Source organism: Styela clava, chromosome 15 (assembly GCF_964204865.1).
Source record: "Styela clava chromosome 15, kaStyClav1.hap1.2, whole genome shotgun sequence".
NCBI lineage: Eukaryota > Metazoa > Chordata > Ascidiacea > Stolidobranchia > Styelidae > Styela > Styela clava.
In genome coordinates this window covers 5357423-5379591 of record NC_135264.1, presented here as the reverse complement: position 1 = coordinate 5379591, position 22169 = coordinate 5357423, and the positions used below count along the sequence as shown (strand labels likewise).

The 22169-nt window shown below is 33.7% G+C and overlaps 1 long non-coding RNA gene across 4 annotated transcripts; it reads right to left on the bottom strand.

Moving 5' to 3' along the window:
* Positions 1-406: 406 nt before the first annotated feature.
* LOC144432437 (uncharacterized) lies at positions 407-18899 on the bottom strand. 4 transcript variants are annotated; one of them, XR_013480659.1, is made up of 5 exons: positions 17913-17986; positions 16865-16980; positions 14792-14933; positions 12808-12917; positions 407-1450 (listed from the first exon to the last, which is right to left on the bottom strand). It is a non-coding gene; the product is annotated as an uncharacterized LOC144432437 (long non-coding RNA). The 4 variants fall into 4 exon arrangements; XR_013480660.1 differs by lacking the exon at positions 407-1450 and adding an exon at positions 6751-7073; XR_013480661.1 differs by lacking the exon at positions 407-1450 and adding an exon at positions 18790-18899 and having other exon boundaries at positions 12325-12917; positions 17913-17974.
* Between the last annotated feature and the right edge of the window lie 3270 nt (positions 18900-22169).

Genomic DNA, 22169 nt, shown 5'->3' with positions numbered 1-22169 from the left:
AAAAGTATTATATCGAAATAAAATCAAAATGAACACTAGATAAGAGTAAGCCTGACTAATGAAACACTTGCAACATACTTACCGGAATTTCAGATTTGTCTCTGATTCCGTTTTTTTTCAATTTCTCCAGTGCCTTCATTATTTTGAGCCTGAGAAGCTAAGATATTAATAACAATATCTAAGCCTAATAAAATTTGTAAAAATATTTACATGTAATTTGTAGATTTTCCTTGCATCCGTCTTTGTCTAATTTTCTCAGTCCCTTCATAGTTCTGTGCGTGAGAAGCTAGAATAACATTAAAAGTATCTAAGCCTAATAAAAACCCTATTATTCCTAATGGCGGGAATGGGTCTAAATCTATCTATACCAAATAAAATATTAAAAACAAAAAAGCCATGGCAACCCTGTTAATACTTTTCTTCATTTGTCGGTGTCACGATATCCTGGTTCCTGTTGAAAATATCTTAAAAGTAGAAGAGAAAGAACTGATTATGACAAACACAGATAGGAAAATATGGATACAGCATATTACTAAAAAAGCTTTATTAATAAATATTCAATATCAGCAATAAACATCATACTTCGTGCAATATTGTATCAGTATTATTATCTTCAGAAAAATATTATACCGACAAAAATCAAAATTAACACTATAGATGGCAAGCCCTGTTAATACTTTTCTTCCTTTGTCGTTGTCACGATATCTTGTTTACCTGTTGAAAATATCTCCAAAAATACAATATAAAATAATGAATATGACAAATAAGAGAGATAGCTAAATATAGAAACAGCATATTACAAAAAAAACTTATTAAAAAATATACAATATCAGTAAGAAACGACAATATAAATAATAAATCAGTAATATACAATAACAGTAATAAAAAAATAAAAATAACGTACAATGAAAGAATCATATCAAACTTATCATAACAGGACATCAAACACAGGATTGCATTGCAGGGTGTTAGAATACAAATAACAATTGTATTTATTTTTCTGAGCTATGATTTAATTCATTAATAAATATACAATCAAAAATCCGTTTGCAAATATTCAGATTACATAAATATTTAGTTCCTCACGGGTCGACCCATGTCAAACTTCCGCATATAATTCTTTTACAGTGTGTATGACATTTTGGTATAGTTTTAAACAACAGTCTTATTTGATATAAAAGACATGTGTATCTGCTGCCCAATGCATTTGTTTGCGATCTAATATTAGTAATCAGTGCACATACATACGAGCTTAAAGTACGTATGGCAATGAAATACAGTCTCAAACATCAGTCTATTTTTCTATATCAAAGTCTTGTGTGTGGACTCGATGCATTTGTTGGCTAGCACATCTCAGTTATGTTTAATAAAACTCTTCTTATTCAAATAATTGAGTTGTATTTTCTTTTGAAAAACAGAAAGATTCGTCAAGTTCCATAATTGAAGAATCCTGTAAAAATATATATACATTTATTTCTTATGCACTTTTATAGTAGAGGAAGTAAACTATGAGCAACTTATTACGTATGATGAGGCTCTACAAGACGCCTATAACGTGTTGGGCGGTGACGCTGCGCAACATCAACTCCCTTAAGACTTATAACCTGCCAGTTTTCTCGATATTAACTACTACACATCTTTGAATATGATTGAAGTCTGTTACTGGCAATGAAATATCCAGTCTACATGAACCAAAGTACGAGAAACGAATAATATGTGATAAAAAACGTGAAATAGTGGGCTGATAAAAATGATTATTGTAGAGGTCGAAACGCATAATGTAGAAGCCAAAACAATTAACCCTACTTTTCACATAAGCCAATATATTGCGACATCTGTCATACTCGGTCATAATGTATTGGGTTGCTAAAGTTTACGACCAACCCAAGTATGTCTACAACATACATAATTCCAAAAGATGCAAACAATAGCAACATTAATTTATGCAATTTGAATAAACCCTATCATTTAACCAAAATATAAAACAAGCAAACAATCCGATTATTACAGCAATTAAATTGACACTACTTGAACGACAAACTTCCAATGCGAATTAACTTTTAAATAGCCGACCTGCAATGATCCGAAATAACTATAAACAAACAAGAATATGAGGAGACAATATCGATACAAGATTTTGTTGAAGTCAACATGCCTCTTTTCTCCCCACGAACAGAAGATGAATTGCCTTAAAGAGAGAAGTCTATGAGCGGTCATCCACCGAAAGTACAACGCCCGATAACTTTTGAAATAACTCCGGGTCAAATATATATACAGAAGAAAACAATTAAACTTTGTCTGTTGCTGAGTAAATAAATCTTAGTAGTAGTATGTGTAACATACTATTACATGCTTGAGATGGCTTAAAGATGGTATTTGATATCATACGAGGTTTGCAGTAAAAGAGTACATTGTTTTACAACATATTATTTGATACAATAACGCATGAAGTGTATATCTATTTTAAACAATACATTAACGTCCATTACATTATACTAGAGATTCCAACTAAGAGATGTACCGATACCTTTTGTCGCCGATACCAATCCGACAACAACGATAAAACGACGATATTAATATTTTAAAGCAGAAATTGCCGACATTTACATGCTATGTAATTATTATCTTAGGTGTTCAGTCCAAACAAGTTAAAGTAACAGTTTGCAAGCATTATTCATGCCACACAATTTTTCAAATTTGAAAAAGCCATATTTCAGATAAAAAGAAATTAATGTTTTGGATCCTGCTACGTTTTTCGATTTAAATACATTGTACACTGATGTTAATTATATCGGTGTTCGGTTAGAAAACTCATCGGGTTAGGCTACTGTAGGTGTTAAAAAAAATAAATGTTCACTCAATCTATCCAACTGATAAATCGAGTTGTGTGCGCAGAAATTTATGCCATGCCAACATTGTATTTTGTACTTTTGTAATGTTAAAATTGTCAATACAAAAAATAGGTTGCAAAGATAGTCAAATTAGTTGAGCTAGTTGGGCTGATGAATGGCTAAAATCAGTTCATAATCATATTCCCGTTTCTACTAGCGCGGTTGGGAAAAAGCATTGCTCCTATCTAACGAGGCTAATACCGCGAACACGATCACTCCAAGCAAAAAACAATTTTTATATCAGTATTTCAACCTACTTTTTAATTTCACACTATAATATTATGTTCTTTTTTAAACCAAGAGCAAAAAACTGTAAAATCAAAAACTATCATAAAGTCTTGACAACAAGAAAAATGAAAAAGTATGAAACGCAAAGAACTACAGTAACAAATGTTCGTAGAAGTATGTAATGGACAGACGTTTTTCTTCTTTACAGGTATCCCATATTTTCCTCTTTATATTGTTAACGGCGTTTTATATTTTGTACTAAACTAAAAGAGGGTTTATTTGATTTGGGAGATTTGTTTTCTTTAATATTTATAGTCACGTTAACTTATTTTAGAATTTGATTTTAAAACAATCGCACTACAAATAGGAGTTTCAGGATGTACCTACATGAAAGCCAGTAGAATCCGCATTTTTATTTTTTTAAAAGCTCAGACTGATATGATTTTGTCACAATTACATCCAACACGCGCCTTCAGTTAACAGTTAGCTGGACGTGTTTTATTTATTATTTATAAATGCCCACTTATTAGCAGAGGATCAGCTAAAATAGAAGAACAAACGATTGAGCAAAGGCCTAAATAATATGGCTCGGCATGTGTGCAATGTAAATGGGATATTTTCTGCCTTGCCAGCCTGTTTGGGACTGTTTTCTATGCGCTGGAAAATATGAATATTCTATGTAAGCGTCAAGTATACAACAGTGCAGGCTACTACAGATTTAGCAACCAATCACAAGAAATACATTGGATACCCGACAGCCAGAGTGCACCTTCTGAAAAGGAGTCGGAACAACAACCGTTGGAATATCAAGCGCACAAACCGATTATAAACAGATTGAGCAATAATCAAACACATCAATTTAATCACAATCAAAAACTATATGAAATATTTTGTACAGAGACAAAACAAAATGTAAAAGAAAAAACTAGCCTTGACAAAATGAAAAATTTGAAATGTTAGGAACTCCGGAAAAACGGCCCGCGAATGAACCCGAACGACTTTCGTGTACAAAATGACCACCTATTAGCGGAGGATGAGCTAAAAAGAAAAACATACGATTAAGCGAGGAGGGATTAATAAATATGACCTGGCATGCGTGCAGTGTAACTAAGATTTTTCTGGCTTGTCAGCTTGCTTAAAACAACTTAACTTGTTAACTTTTCGTTCAAAAATAAACCATTTCAATACACATATTAGAAACTATGAATATTTAGTGTCAGCGTCGGATAAATAACAATTCAGCTAATAAAACTGAACTAGACAGCAAACAACAGAAAATATCATTTTACTTCCTACAAGCATATTAAAAAGTTAATATTTAGGGTTGAAAATACGATTAAATTCCACGAGAAACTCAATGTTGGCTCGTGAGATACTAAGTAATTACTTTTCACCCAGTTATTTCTTTCTGGTCTTCCTGTTTTATAATTTGTACAACCCTGCTGTTTGATTTACATTTTTTCTCACCAAAACTAAGTCGTGTCTAATGAAGAATATAAGGGAGACAAAATCCGAAAAGTAACTTGCGTTTTTTTATGAATCTGTTGCTGTGCAGCTTTCAAACATCTGATCAAGCGTTTTCGTTATGGCGGAGATATAGTGTGAAGAATTTTGTGTAAAAAGAGGTGTTAGAAACAAGAATTTTGCAGTTCATTTACCTCTCTTCATTACATAGATTAAGATTTTCGCAAAATATCAATATATAATACAGCAATGCTCTGCAAAAGTACTCGCAATCCCTAATGAAAAACAAACTGATCAAGTTCGCTGCGACAAAATCAGAAAATTCTGGAAATTTACCTCCTAAAAGTCCCCATCTTGCGTGCTTTCAAATCTACCAATTTATTACGCTTCATCAGAGAATTAGAAGTGACCACTTCATTTCTTTCTTAAATTTGTGGAAACGTCCAACGCTTTTTTGTTGATACGTTTTCTTTCATTTCACCACTATATAGCTTAACATTCTTACTTTGCATCTTTATTGTTTTACTCTTACAATAAACATCATTTAGCATTCACAAATGTATTTTTGTACGGCTAAGACATTAACGCGACAATGACATAGAAATAAATTATTTTTATTTATTAGAATTTTTTGTATTTAAATAAAAATTTACCAAAGACAAATCTGGGTCGGGCATTCAAGTTAACAACAGAATTCAATTCAATTCAACGAAAGCATTAATTTCAAAAAACACCACCGAATGCAGATTTCAATTTTTTTAATTATTCCTAACCCGAATCCTAACCCAAGCTGGACAACTACTAATTTGTTATTTTAAAGCTTTAAGTTTTAAGTTCAATTCAATGAAGGCATTTTTTTCAAATCAAATCTCTCATTTTTCAAAGAAACATTTACAACTGTGGTAATATATCTAAATAATTAGTATATTGCACTAAACGTTTTTTCAAAAATATTAAATTATTTCGAACTTTTCCGACCCAGCGGGGAAAAATTTGAATATTCCATCAAATCGAGGATTGAATAAATAACTTAAATCAACAAAAAGTTGTGGTGGGACAATGTGGTATTCGAAAATGATAAATTTTACAAAAATTGATTGATTTCAGAAAAATATTTAATTATTTTGATCTAATTTCGGCTTGGGGGTTAAAATTTGAATGTACCAATAATTTTTCGAACTATGGCATTATGTGAACTATATAAACTATGTCAAGTTTTGAGTTTATGAATGACAGAAAATGTAATTTGATAAATTAGATATGAATTGGATACATATTTCAACAAATCTATTTGTACCTGTCTGCTGTAGCAAAAAGGCAACATCAAATAAAACAACACTCCGTAGAATTTCCAAATTCTAAATCCTAACCATTCCAAGCTTGTCGAACTTCTGCGCTATCCTGAAAGCTCCCGCCAAGCCCCATTGTACCAAATGGTTGTAATTGAGAGCCCAATTCCCGACTTTATAAAGGGGAAGCATAATTTCGTGCAAGGTTATAGAAAATTAAAAGATTCAGGTTGAAAATCCTTGGCTTGCCATAACAACCCAAGATGTTTCAAAGTCATAATCAGAAAGCATCTAAGGGCACTATCATATAAGCAGAAACACCAGAGCGCGCGACATCCGTGGAGATGACGGGTTCACTAAAACTTACAACTGTGCAACGGTATACAAACAGCAACGCTAATTTATTAGTTGTTGAAAGTTTAAATTTGAATATCTGAGATGAACTGTAGTTAAATTTGCATAATTAATAGATAATGTGATAGAAAAGTCCCATAATATAAAACTGTTTTAATTTAAAGGAACCTCGTCGAATCTCTGGAACAACACCAACAAACACCAAAAATTCGATTAAACCCTGGTTAATTAAAAACTACTGTTCTAGACTATTGAAAAACTGACAAAACGCTATGGCAACGAAATAAACCCATGAAGTACGAATACAATAAATACTATGAAATGAGGCCCGACCAATTGTATTAATGCAGCTGCAAATGCCCTCATTGCCTGTATTATAACCCCATTGATGGCGACTGGCGCATCCGCCGATACTTGTCAAACGATGGAAGAACGCCCAAAAGGGAACATAACCCGCGTCTTTCCGGAAATTATGTATACGAAATTAACCAATTAGCAAAATTTATCGCATACCAGCTAAAAACTGCACACTCGCCCGTGAACTAGAGGGTGGAAACCATTGCATTACATGACTCTACGAAATTATAAAAAAAAATGGGCGAAATATTTTGGACATCTTGTGAGAATAATTCACATATTTGCAGCTCTTCATGACTAGCGGGATTTAACATCATATATTAGTTTATACCTGACAAAATATGAATTGAAAGATTTATAAGATTACATACTTGCTCTTTACTCTCTAGACTAAATAGGCTTTCATCTAACTCTGTGATGCACCATACTATTAATTAACACTGTCGATTCCGTTTGATGCAATGACTTTTTCAAGCAGTGTTTTAGAAAACTGAAAATAAATATATGGTTTCATTATCAAGTTTTGGAGTCATAAATCCCAAAAAAATGCTGTTCGACAGAGGTAAAGCAAAGGTAATCTTTTAATAAAAATACATAAAAATATCAATTTAATGCCATATTATGTGCATACCGAGTCCATCTTACTTTAGGTGGAACTAAATTTCGTTGACCTAAGACATTATCAAGTTATTTAATTCACAAGACAGAAATACAGAGAAGAGATATAGTTAAAATAAATAAATGTTCACTCATTTTATCTAACTGATACATACTGAGTTGCGTGCACAGAATTTAAGCCATTATAACGTCGTATTTTGTTTTTTGCACATCGAAAAATTCCCATTCGATATATTTCTTCATAATTCCCGTGCAATGTTAAAAATGTCAATATAAAAAATTCGCTGCAAAAATAGCCAAATTAGTTGAGGTGATAAATGGCTAAAATCGTGTCATAATCATATTCCCGTTTCTATTCGCGCGGTTGGGAAACAACATTGTTCCTACCTAACGAGGCTAATACCGCGAACACGATCACTCCAAGCAAAAAATAATTTTCATGTCAGTATTTCAACCTACTTTTTAAAACATTCTGGAATAGAATAAAAGTTAATTATCTTGAAAATATCAGTCTACATTTAGCCGATATCGATACGAATTGCCGATATTACCGATACCCGATACTTTTTACCGAAAGCTTTTTAAATTAGTTTTGAAAAGCACTGACTGTATAACGACATTGATCATTTTAATCATTCCAAACCGAAATTGAAATAAATGAAAAGTCAATTTACCGCAATTAATGATAAAATAAAACAAGTAAATAATACACGATAGTTATATGAACATTTGTTAAAAAATTACTATTCAAGGCAAAAAATAATATTGCAAAATGAACATATCATATTGGGTTAGTTTAGCTGTCCTCAGTTAATATTTGGACGTGATTCGACTTAAAATCCTTCTAATTTGAATCGAGCAATCAAATTAGAACCAAGTTACAGTAAAAAAACGCGAATATCAGAACATAACCCGTAAGTTCAAATGACATTATTATTTCATGGCATCGTGATACCAAAACAAGTTTATATATGACCTATTATTAGGGGGGAAAAGGAGAACAAACGATAAGCGAGAGACTCAAGTAGAAAATGCGTGTAAAAATTCACACTATAATATTATGGTCTTTTTTAAACCAAGAGCTAAAAACTGTAAAAAAAAATCATAAAGTCTTGACAACAAAAAGAAAAAAAGTATGAAACGCAAAGAACTGCAGAAAATGTTCGTAGAAATATAAAATGGACGGACATTTTTCTTCTTTACAGGTATCCCATATTTTCCTCTTTATAATGTTAACGGCGTTCTATAAATTTATACTAAACCCAAAGAGGGTTTATTTGATTTGGGAGATTCGTTTTCTATAATATTTATAGTTACGTTAACATATTTTAAAAGATGATTTTAATTAAAGCAATCGCACTAAAAATAAGAGTTTTAATATGTACCTACATGAAAGCCATCAGTAGAATTCGCATTTTTATTTTTTTTAAAAGCTCAAACTTGTATAATTTTGTCACAATTACATCCAACAAGCGCCTTCAGTTAACAGTTGATTGGACGTGTTTTATCCTAAAATATTCTAACACTCTCCATCTTCAAAATTAGAAGCAATTTGAGAGGGAAAAACGAGTTTATAAATGTCCTAAAATAGAAGAACAAACGATTAAGCAAAAGCTTAAATAATATGACTCGGCATGTGTGCAATGTAAATTGGATATTTTATGCCTTGCCAGCCTGTTTGGGATTGTTTTCTATGCGCTGGAAAATATGAATATCCAGTGTAAGCGTAAAATATACAACAGTGCAGCCTAGAACAGATTTAGCAACCAATCACAAGAAATCTTTTTTTTTTACTACATTGAATACCCGACAACCAGACTGCACCTTCTGAAAAGGAGTCAGAACAACACTCGTTGGAATATCGAGCGCACAAACCGAGGATAAACAGATCGAGCAATAATCAAACACAGCAATTTGATAACAATTATAAACTATATGAAATATTTTGTACAGGGACAAAACAAAATGTGAAATAAAAAACTAGCCTTGACAAAATGAAAAATTTGAAATGTTAGAAACTCTGTAAAAACGGCTCAAGAATGAACCTGAACGACTTTAGCGATTATTGCTGCATTGTATTGTATTAGCACTTATTAGCAGAGGATCAGCTAAAAAAGAAAAACATACGATTGAGCGAGGAATTATTAAATATGACCTGGCATGCGTGTAGTGTAACTAAAATTTTTCTAGCTTGTCAGCTTGCTTAAAACATTTTAATTTTTCGTTCAAAAATAAACCATTTCAACACACATATTAGAAACTATTAATATTCAGTGTCAGCGTTGGAAAAATAACTATTCTAAAGTATTCGCAATCCCTAATGAAGAACAAACTGATCAGTGTCGTTGCGACAAAATCTGAAAATTCTGAAGATTTGATAAAAAGTCCTCATGTTGCGTGTTTTCGAATCTACCAATTTACTACGCTTCATCGGAGAATTAGAAGTGACCATTTCATTTATTTCTTAAATTCGTGGAAACAACGAGCGCTTTTTTGTTAAAACATTTTCTTTCATTACCCCACTATTTAGCTTAACATTCTTACTTTGCATCTTTACTGTTTAACTCAAAGTAAAATACAATTCACATCATTTAGCATTCACAAATGTATTTTCGTACGACTGAGACATTCACACGACAATGACTTAGAAATAAATTATTATTTATCAGAATTTTTTGTATTTAAATAAAAATTTACCATATACAAATCTGGGTTGGGCATTTAAGTTAACAGATTTAAATTCAATTCAACGAAAGCATTTATTTCAAAAAACACCCATGAATGCAGATTTCAAATTTTTCAATTTCTCCTAACCCGAAACCTAACCCAAGCCGGACAACCACTAATTTGTTAACGACGGATTTAAATTCAATTCAATGAAAGCATTAATTTCAAATCAAATCTCTCATTTTTCAAAAAAACTTTTCCGATCTAGCGGGGAAATATTTGAATATTCCATTAAATCGAGGACTAATATAAACAAGAGAGCTGTGCTCAAATATTTGGACACGTCACAAGGTGTCGCTATTTTTTATTCCGACACATAAAAAACGCGAATCTTTGAGGTCCACAGAAATAATTGAAATAAGTAAAAGTAATTGCCTTCTGGCAAAAAAATCAATCTTTAACCACTGAAAATTTCAAAGCAATTGTTCAGTATTCGTAAAGAAAAGCGATTTCATCATGACGAAAGAGAAGAATACTAACATAAACAACAACAAAATATTGAAACGATCGTTATGTACACTGACGTGTCCAAAAACTTAATTCAACAAAAACTTGCGGTGGCACAATGTGGTATTCGAAGATGGTAAATTTTACAAAAATTGATTGATTTCAGAAAAATATTAATTATTTCGATCTAATTTCGGCTTGGGGGTTGAAATTTGAATGTACCAAAAATTTTTCGAACTATGACATTATGTGAACGATATGAACTATGTCAAGTTTCGGGTTTATGAATGACCGAAAATGTAATTTGATAAATTAGATATGAATTAGATATATATTCAAACAAATCTATTCGTACCTGTCTGCAGTGGCGCAGCCATTCGGGGTCGAACCCCCCCCCCCCCCCCCCCCTTTGGAATTTTTTCGAAAACAGAAAAAGTCGCCGATAACACGTGCAATTGCTTTCTGCTAAAATCGCCGTATATTTTCATCGAGGCGGCGTTATTTACGCCGTAAACGCCTTCTCGTTGGTATTTATTCTCTCTAAATCACAAATTTGTGCCAGGGGAACAATTATAATTATTTTATTTTTGTACTCGCACGGAATTGTGAAAACTGAAAAAGCGTGCAATTGCCTTCTGCTAAAATCGCCGATTGATTTCATCAGTGTGCTATTTAGGCGGTAAACCATTACTTCAAAATTGTCGTCGAAAATTTTAGTGTTATCATTAAACAAGGTTGAAAACGCGTTTTTTCCCCTGCTAGTGATGATATATAAGATAATTAATCTGAAGTATATCCATCAATTTTTATTCCACTGAAATAAATTTTACTACATGAGAATTTACAGCAGATTTACGGATTTTTCGAAAGCTTTTATCTTTAAAAATAATCGGAGTGGCAGCATTGCGATTGAACGGAGTCAATGTTACAAGCACATCTCAAATTTGTCGAATTCGCAAAATAGAAAAAATACGGATCAAAATAATACATAATAGGGCAGTTTACCACACAATTTTATGCGGAATTCCGTGATGTTTTAGAGTGGCTCTTGTTTTGTCGGCGCAACCGCAGGTTAAATTGAAGACAATTAAATTAATAAAGCAGGGCATTTTAAATATGCCCTTATCGGTCATGGATTGGTTACCTTGCGCAAGAGAAAAATCATTTTTCGTTAGAAAAGGCGGCTCTTTTAACAAGTGACGCAATCGCGGCGACTGTTCGGCGTGGATTTCGAGGCGGTGAATTAGTATTTTTGATTTACTGGTATACTTTATATCTATTTTCATTGTATGAAGTAAAATTGTACTACACGTGATTTTATATCAGATATCGAGATTTTACTAACGGCGATAACGAGGTCACAAGATTGCAAAAATACGTATCAAAATTAAATATATCAGGCAGCTTATCTCATTGTTTTATGTCCACGGCAGTAATGTTTTTATTTTGACGTAGAAAGTCGAGACCGCGAGTTGCGTTGGGGACAATAAAATTAATATATACGTAAGGACATTTTAGAATCTCGTGGTTGTCATGAATTGAATATTTTACGCGACAGAAGCTGAGAAGGCGGCTCTTAACGAGCGCGTGATCGCGGTGACTGCTACAGACGGCATTAGTAATTAGCAATAGCTAATTAGCCACTATCATATAAGCACAAACACCAAATCTCGCGACATCCGTGGAGATGACGGGTTCACTAAAACTTACAACTGCGCAACGCTATACAAACAGCAACGCTAATTTATAAGTTGTTGAAAGTGTAAGTTTAAATATCTGGGATGAATTGTAGTTAAATTTGCATAATTAGTAGACGCTGGGATAGAAATTCCCATAATAGAAAACTCGCTTTAATTTGAAGGAAGCTCATCGAACCCCTGTTACTCCAACAAAAAAACAAAAAGTCGATTGAACCCTGGTTAAAAACTACTCTTATAGACTATTGAATAGACTATTGAAAAACTAACAAAACGCTATGGCAACGAAATAAACCCATAAAGTACGAATACAAAAAATACTATAAAATGAGGCCCGACTAATTGTATTAATGCAGCCGCAATTGCCCCATTACCAGTAATATAACCCGATTGCTGGCGGACTGCCGCATACTTTGATACTTGTCAAACGATGGGAGAACGCCGAAAAGAAACATAACCCGCGGCTTTTCCGGGAATTGTGCATACGAAACTAACAAAGCAGGAACATTTATTGCATATCAGCTAAAAACTGCACACCTCTCGTGAACTAGCGGGTGGAAACCATTGCAATATATGACTTTACGAAATTATATAAATAAAATTGGGCGGAATATTATGGACATCTTGTGAGGATAATTCAAATATTTGCAGTTCTTCCTGACTAGCGGGATTTAACATGATATATCAGTTTATACCGGACAAAATATGAATTGAAAGATTTATAAGATTTCATACTTGCTCTTTACTCTTTACACTATATAGGCTTCCATCTCACTCCGTGAGGCACCAGACTAATAACAATGTCCGTTTGATGCAATGACTCTTTCAAGCAGTGACTTAGAAAACTGAAAATAAATATATAGTTTCATTATCAAGTTTTGGAGTTACAAATCACAAAAAATGCTTATTAACAGAGGTAAAGCAAAGATAAGCTTATATTAAAAATACATAAACAATATTATTTTAACCACGTGGAAATGCCATTATTGCCGATTCATTCATGGGTTAGTATCAATTAAAAAAGTGTTTTAACAATGTTGAGTTACGTGAACATTCAACAGTATTGTAGTGATTACCAATTTACGAAGTTCTTTAATTATTATTTAACACGAAAAGTAACACCGACTCGATCTAAAATTAAACGCATAGAAATGTCCAACTATCCGCTTCAAAAATATCGCACCCTGGGGTCAATAATGATGGTATTGTTCGCCCAAAATTGGGACCGTAATTTACTAACTGTGATAGAAATCCTACACAGAAGATAGAAATCATAATAAAATTAATTTGTGTTGTGAATGCACTTGTTGTACGTGATTGTGAACTCACAATCATGTCCGAAATATAAAAACTACGATATCAGCCGTGATAATTAATATTTACTAGTGGATAAAAAAGTGCTTTAAATATAGTCTAACAATATTAATTGGATTGTCGGCCGCCAAAAAGATCGCGGTGACAAATAATTCACTGAGGCCTTCGATTACGACAAAATTATGAAATAAAAATGCCACACTGTTCAAGTAAAATCCGAAAAAAAAAGTATTGTCACGGCGATGGTTTCGGCGGCCGACATCCCAATTGATGTCGTTCAAAATGACAATACTGATTATTCGGTGTCCGTTAAAAATATTCGATTAACTCGATTAAAAAATACGATTTTGCCCGCCAGTGATCACGGCGCAAGTAAATAATCATTGAATGGAAATAAAACTTCAACTTCATAACAATAAATTCCAAGTAATAGTTTCATATTTCGTGCATTTGATCGGCGCTACATGCGAGCGTATTTTTGTACACATAAACCATTATGACACTACTGACATCTCTCTGAAATTAATTTTCCCGAATTTTTAATGTTTTATTTCCAAATGCGGGTACCCGCTGACTACGGATTAATAGTCGACGTTTAAAATACGACTTGTAAAATATTCACCAACACCATCAGGCAAAGAGAGACGGGCTACAACGTAACCTCCATTGAAAAATCCTGGCTGCATCCCTTGATGCGGCAATATTTAAAATGCGGTATCTATTGGCTTAATTGTGTTCAATGAAACCTGCAGTTGCGACGACTTACGTCTTACGACAATATAAAATCATTACAACTCAAAATTACCGCGTCAATCAGCGGACTTGAAATGAAGAACAATGAAACCAAGTGGAACAACACTGAATCCGCCCCGCCGCAGGCCTGTCACTCTGATTATTTTTAAGGTTTCACCGTTTGAAATATCCCAAGATATAGACAAAATACGAACGATTGTAATTTAAATTATTGCGAAAAAAAATCAATCGATAAATTTTGCATTAATTATTTTATATATCGTCACATACCGAGAAAACGTCGTATGCGGCTCCATAGGTAGTTAGTTGCAAAATAGACAAAAGGTACATCGCTTGAATAATTTACTGTGTTTCGATTTCAGTTACTATTATGGCATATATTTTGAAGAAATTCTAACATAACACCAAATTTTGTGATTTACAATGTCTAAAAAGCGTTTTCAATCTGCTGCAAAATTGCTAAAACAAAACTTATGGTGATATCTTCCGTTTTATATTTTAATTTTAATATTTTATAATGCCGCAATCAAGAAATTGGGTTGCGGATTCACCTCTATATCATTTATTTCTTCACCGATTTTTATAATATAGTATTCTAACTTGTTTGTGATTAATGTAAATTAGAAAGATTCAGAAGATTTTAAAAACATACCTGCTCTTTAGACTCGATGCATTCACCTCTCTCAGTGATGCATAATCGGACAAATAACTCCGCATGTCTTTTGATGTATAATGATAAACTGTCTTTTCCGCTTTCAAGTTTCAGAAAGCTGAACTTTATGCGAGATAATGAACTGCAAGTAAATTTTGTATAATATTGATTTGAAGACATTTTAGACATTATATATATAAATATAAGAACATGACAGATCATGACTAGGGAAGAAACGATAGCAAAATAAGGAATATATTCCCAGATTCAAACGCTTATGAACATAAGGCTACTAGCAATATAGATATAAGCTGACTATAGTAGATTTACAATTTGTGGGATCTCATGTATATAGTAACCTTCGAAATTTTAGTCTTCGACACAAATCCCATTGTTAACCAGTACTAAAGGGTGTACGATAACCGGTTATATTGATGCATATTGGTGCACTTGATTCTACTCACTCATATAATATCGTTATTGGAAACTTAATGCGATTTTAGTTCGAAACACATGTGAACACGAATGTCATGGTTAACTAGTACCAAAAGGGGGTAAGATACACGATTAATCAAGTCAAGACAAGTTTTTTTTTCCAACCAGTAATAAGTATCACAACCATAAAATACGACACGAAGAAAATTTACACCGTTTTACTGGGGAAGGGACGTAGCGGGGAACCAAACTGGTTATCGAGCAGCAACACCAAAGTTCCTAATATCTAATTAAAAAAGTAAGAATTCTAGAATTTTGAAACTACTATATCTTATATTGACGGGGAGTGACGTATATGAAAGAGACCATTCAGTAGAAATTATATAGGAGAGTTTATATTAATTAAGCTCTTTTCAATATACATGATTAGGCATAACATGACGTGACCCGCACTAACAATGGGGAAAATAGGACACGCATTTCTATTTCTCTATTTTTAAATAGACATGAACATGGTTGGTATGATAACATAAGACTTTTACCAAGGGGATAAGAACCAAAAAGGTGTTTACACTTGGTTGAATATACAGTATCGTTTTTGGAAAATTTAGTTGAAACGCGAGTTCTTTAAGGTGTAAGATTAACGGCTATCTTAATTCACATAGTATGACTCACTCTGATAATATCATTATTGGAAATTTGGGACGATTCCAGTTTGAACTAGTTGGGAACATCATTGGCATGAATATCAACTGTGAACTACCCGAGCGTACAGGTCACAATGAACCACAGTTACCTTTAAAAAATTAGCCTGATTACTTTATATAGTATGTTAGTTAGTGTCAACTACCATTTGTATTCATCAGATTAATGAAAAAGATCAGGACTACGATTTCAAAAATGTCAGACATACTAGTATATATAGGCATCCTATGATAAACAACAAGTTAAACAATAAGTTTTAATATTCGCATGGTTATTAAGTTGGGGTTGTGTTTTAACCGAATTGCACTTAACGAGGCATAGTTTTATTTATGCTGGCCTAATAACCTTTAAATAGACTGACTTTTCAAGATAGTAATTGGCCTTTTGGTTTGGACGATTAAACGAAACGACAGCAGATGGGACAACACAGCAGTTAGCCCCTGCGCTGTATTGACTATGTTATTATTCACCGGATATTGCTACAGTTAATTGTTAGGACAGAATATTTAATTCCGCGATTCTACGTAATGAGCATGGTTTGGTTTAACAGATTTTGCCATAAACAATTATGAGCGCGCATTGGTGGCCCAACTGACAAAAATAAGACCAATTTAATGCATTCCTGTATCTCGACTATTAGGCGGGAACGAAAACAAGCTTAATTTTTATTTCTAAAACATGGCCCTAGCCTTATTCACTCGGCCGACTCAATAGCCAGAATAAAACGGTAGTTGTGCGTATCATGTTATTATGAAATTTTGAGATTGTAATTTTTAGAAAATTTCATTTGACACACAAACCAAAAACTGAGCTCATACTCAATATATTGAACATAATATTTGTTTGTAGATTTCCCGAAAAAAATACAATATATCATTTATTTATACTATAGACATCTAAAATGAAAAGATTTCAAATGATTTGGTTACATACTTGCTTTTCAGACTTGATAGGCCTCCATCTCACTCAGTGATGAAAAGCTGGCTCTTGACGAATTTCTTTTGGTACAATGATAAATTGTCCTGTCAACTTTCAAGCAGTGTTTTAAGCTGAAAATCAATATATATGTCATGATTTTGTGCAAGCCAATTCTAAATTTGATTCAAACTAAATTTCGTTGAGCAAACTATGTCATTAGGTAGTTAATTCACACAAATGCTATTTGACAGAGACACTGCAAAGCAAAAAATATACGTTGGTTTCAATAAAATACGTAACGGGTAAATTTAGACGAATAAAATTTATTCAGGATTGCCATTAAATTTCAAATATTATAGATTACCATAGAAATTGCTTTTCATCGACTCTACAGTTACAGGTATTTGTAATCATTCAATTTTATAAATTCAGCTTAATATTTTATAACATATCAGGTGTAGTTTTTAAACTGCACGAGTTGCAAATATTACAATAACAGTAAAATACCCAATGAACTTTTATTACTGTTTCATGGAGTATATGACTAATTACCTCTGATCAGTAACTTGTAGAATTATCACATTGTTCACGGTGGGGATCGCAAACTGGGGATCGCTATCCAGCAGAGAAGCGAGCAACGAATTTCAGGGGTCGCAAAGAGTACACCAATTTGATACAAGGTACTGTATTTATAGTACTATTTCGGACTTCTGCTTCAAAACACAATTATTAAAACTTGTGCAAAATCTAAATATTAAATTTCGATAGAATGCACAGGATAAAATAAGCGGCATAACAATGTTGGCTCGCATCGAACTATTTATCATTTTAAACGTGAACGTGGGTCTTACTTTTTTGGAATTTTGATTCGGAAGACAATTATTTAACTTTGTGAAAATATAAAACACACGATCAAATATGTGGCATGACTATGCCGACTTTGATCGCAAGACCCGAGACGCGGTGCGCTCGCATCTAATTGTTTAGCATTCTAAACGAAAACAGTGGTGTACAGGAATAAAATAGGCAAAAAATTCAAATAAAATGTTTAAATGATATTTACTTGTATTATTCCTCGTTCGTTACTTTGTGTCTTTGAATCTTCAACCTTTAATAGTTTTGCATCTGAAAAAAGTTGAAATATTGATAAATAAACTGTCGCAGAACTGTAGCTAGCATATTCAATGAACAGCGGAGCTGAATCTATCGGGTTTTCTGCACGAAGCTCCCGCCGCCTTTTAAAATGACATATTAGTAATTATCAATTTGGGGGTAGGAACGATTTATAAATTTGAATTTACAGCACAATCTGCATTCCTAACTTAAACTACCAAGATGGCGCACAACCTGAACCCTAACCAGGTACACATACTGTGTTCAGGTTGTGCGCCATCTCGGTAGTTTAAGTTAGGAATGCAGATCGTGCTGGAAATTCAAGATGACGCACAACTTGAACCCTAACCAGGTACACATACTGTGTTCAGGTTGTGCGCCATCTTGGTACGAATACTATGGGAGCACCCTATACACAATAAAATATGAAAGTGGAAAGGCTACGCGAATCTCTAATAAACCATTGATTTTGCGCTACATTTGCGAAAGTTTTGAAAGTTATGCAATACATTCATGTAAATCTTGTCCTGTTGAATGCAGCTTAGGTAGTGACGTAGATTAGTATATTACGTTTAAGTTTCTTAATATGATAAGTCTATGTATTGCCATATAGCTTTAAAGTTCGACCAGTTGTGAGGAAACGATTGAACCCGATGTTAGTGAGTTCGATGCAAAAGAGAATCACCCACCAATCAAGACTTCTGTAATAGGTTAATAATTCCAATTCGTATAGGCCCGAAAACCTCTAATTTACCACTTATACAATAGAAAAATGAAAGCAATAGAATAGCAATGAAAACAATAAATATAAATAACATTTAGCTCACCTGAATATTGTTTCGAACTCGCTGTCATAACCCAACAGTCAGCTTATCCATACATCCTACCAAAATCAAACCTTATCCTACGACAAACATTTGTGACTGCGATGTCGCTTGTGGCTTCCCGCGCACAAATATTTGACGAAAAAAGCTAACTGATTGTTGTAATCAAATATTTTTAACTGATTACTTTGATTACTCCAGATTGCCGTTACTAGCCGATCACGCTTCTAACGCATGATCTCAAAAATGCAGAATGAAGATGACGGTTGGGATTTGCTTCATACATTTTCTGATCGCATAATAAGGTATTTTCGGGGGTGTTTATCTCGGTGACCGTACATTTTAACCCACGTACATTTGAACCATGTACATTTGAACCCATGTGTATATCCGCGGGTTCAATCTATATGCGGGTGCTAAAACCCATGGGTTAGAGTTAGTATGGGTTCAGATAACCGTAAAACAAAAAAAAATCCTTAAGTGCAATAGTACGCAGGTGCAATTGTCGTAGGTTCAAATGTACACGGGTTCAAATGTAATGGAACCGTTCATCTCAGAGCTCACATTTTTACATCAGTGACGGGAGCTTAGTACAAAGAATCCAGCATTTCCATTATATTTGTCGTTTCATATTTGTCGAGTAAACGCGCACCTGGATGTCATCAAAAATGTAACCTTCCTTCCACTCAATGAAAGAAAAACGGCGTGTTTAGCGTTATATCAATGCATTCTCTAAATTGACGTACAAATCTTAGCTCATTGACTTTCGCAGACAAGAATGTTTTCATAAAATAACGTGCCGGCGATGTCCCTAAAGGTGGAGTCACAATGTGACGTTGTTTCGATGCCTACCCCTACAGTAAAGGTAATTTCTCCGCCCAAACCAAACGGCAGAGACATAACATCAGCAACAGCATTAATCACGGTTCTATGTGAAGTAAATACGGTAATTGACTGCTCAATACAAGTGCATACCGACGACAACGACTGATTCACATATTTGGTGTTATGGTGCTCGTGAAGAGATAGACTGTTATTTACGGAGCCCCACAATAAGAACGTAACAAAAACAATGTGTTACTTACCGATTAATATTAATGAGTGATTTGAAATTACTCTATTTTTATAACTCGGATGTATTTGATGCTTCTTAAATTTTATTAACGTCATTTTGAATAAACGAATAGTTAATGGAGACTCTAGTTCTGTATGAAGCACTTTGAGTCTGTCTCTACAGTAGACTTCTTGGTAAAAAGCGATCATGATACAGGTATGTACGGCCATAAAGAACAAACCTGAGATTTTGTCATCCAGCGTAAGGGTATAGACGTATATTAATGTGTTTAGTATCTATGTCAGTGCACTGCAGTTGACTACGTTCGCGTTGAGTGGCGCATTGTGCTAAGCCTTAGGACTGCGCTTGATTTCTAACCTAAGATTACCCCGCTTGGATTTGCAGGTTCAAATCTAGTAGGAGATAATTTAGTACCAGATGATTGCTGGCGGCTTTCTCCCGCTATCCCTACCCTAAGCTAGCGCTTTCCAAACTTTTTTTGCCACGGAATATTAATACTTTTCACGATGTAATTTCAGTTTTTTCTCTATTTTCGCTTGAGGCACATAATATGCAGCACCTACGCCAAATGGATTTTTCGAACCGTCAGTAAATACTTGTACATAGTCTCGATATCTTTCGTGCGTATGGTCAAGAAATGGCGTTTGAAGTATTGTTGGTGAACATGTTGTACCATGAATCGTTAACGATGTATCAATTTGCGGTGGCTCCATTATCCAGGGAGGAATCTTGAAATTGCCATCTTTTGCAACAGAGAAGTCGGTAAAAAAGCTGTTGGTTGTTTTCATAATAAACGTTGCAAACGACGGTTTGCCAGGAAAATATTCTTCCTACGATTGTTTGAATAATTGTGCTGTAATTTCGCTGTCATAAAGAATAATTCTGCATTTGTAATGTAGACATTTTCTATAATGTATAATGTGTAAAGGCATTTCGTTACACTGGGATTGTAATGCTATAATAGGAGTACTTTTTAATGCAACCAAACATTGTGATTGGATGTATAATATGTAAAGGCATTTCGTTCCACTGGGATTGTAACGCTATAATAGGAGTACTTTTTAATGCAACCAAACATTGTGATTGGATGTATAATATGTAAAGGCATTTTGTTACACTGGGATTGTAACGCTATAATAGGAGTACTTTTTAATGCAACCAAACATTGTGATTGGATGTATACTATGTAAAGGCATTTCGTTACACTGGGGTTGTAACGCTATAATAGGAGTACTTTTTAATGCAACCAAACATTGTGATTGGATGTATAATATGTAAAGGCATTTCGTTACACTGGGATTGTAACGCTATAATAGGAGTACTTTTTAATGCAACCAAACATTGTGATTGGATTACAGCCAGTTTCCGCAATATAGTCGTTGTTCTTATTGTTCCTGTTCTTGTTCTTTGACACGTTTTTAAAAAGTCGCTTTTCTCTTTGCTTACTGGACCAATTGCTTTGAAATTTTCAGTAGTTAAAGATGGAATTTTTTTCTAGAAGGTTATTACTTTTATTAATTTCAAATATTCTTGTGAGCTTTATGAGATTCGTTTTTATTTTGACCTATGACGTCATCAGAATTTGCCAGCATGTGGCGATTCCGCAAACATATATCGATCACTTGATCAACGAACAGGTTCCGTGGTCAAGCCTGCTGGTAAGTTACCGTACCGTACCACAGTGAATTTCAGCGTAACGTGTCTATATATTTGAGCATAACTCTCTTGTTTATTTATCCTGACTGTTGATTGTAATAAATTTGAAGGTAATTTTTGAAGTGTAACAAGTGCAGAAAACAAATTAACTTTTACTTTGCATACAACCGCAAGTTTAGAACGGAAACATCAAACGCATTAAATGAAATAAAACTATAATACTTTTTCAGCACAAAATAAATGATGCCCTAATCATATAAAATGAATAATTCCAAAGTGTGTAAAATAAGGTCTCAAAACTGAAACCGTGGCGCCGTGATTAGTTCATACCAATATTCACTATAATACTCATTTTTGAAATACAAAGCTATTTATAACATAGTCTCAAATTTTTCAGGTATTCGATGAATCGGAGTGTATACACCAACATCATATATCCAACAGCGGAAGATCTTCTTGGCGCCAGGAATACTTTAATTGATTTGAATGTGACATCACATCTAAGCAGCGCCGGATTAACCATTAAACAATATAGGCACGTGTTGGGACCAAGCGAAGAGGGACACCACAGAAATTTTAGAGAAGAATTTTATATAGTTTATCGGTGTTTATTAAAATATTACGAGTTCACCAGGCGACTCAAACTTCGAAA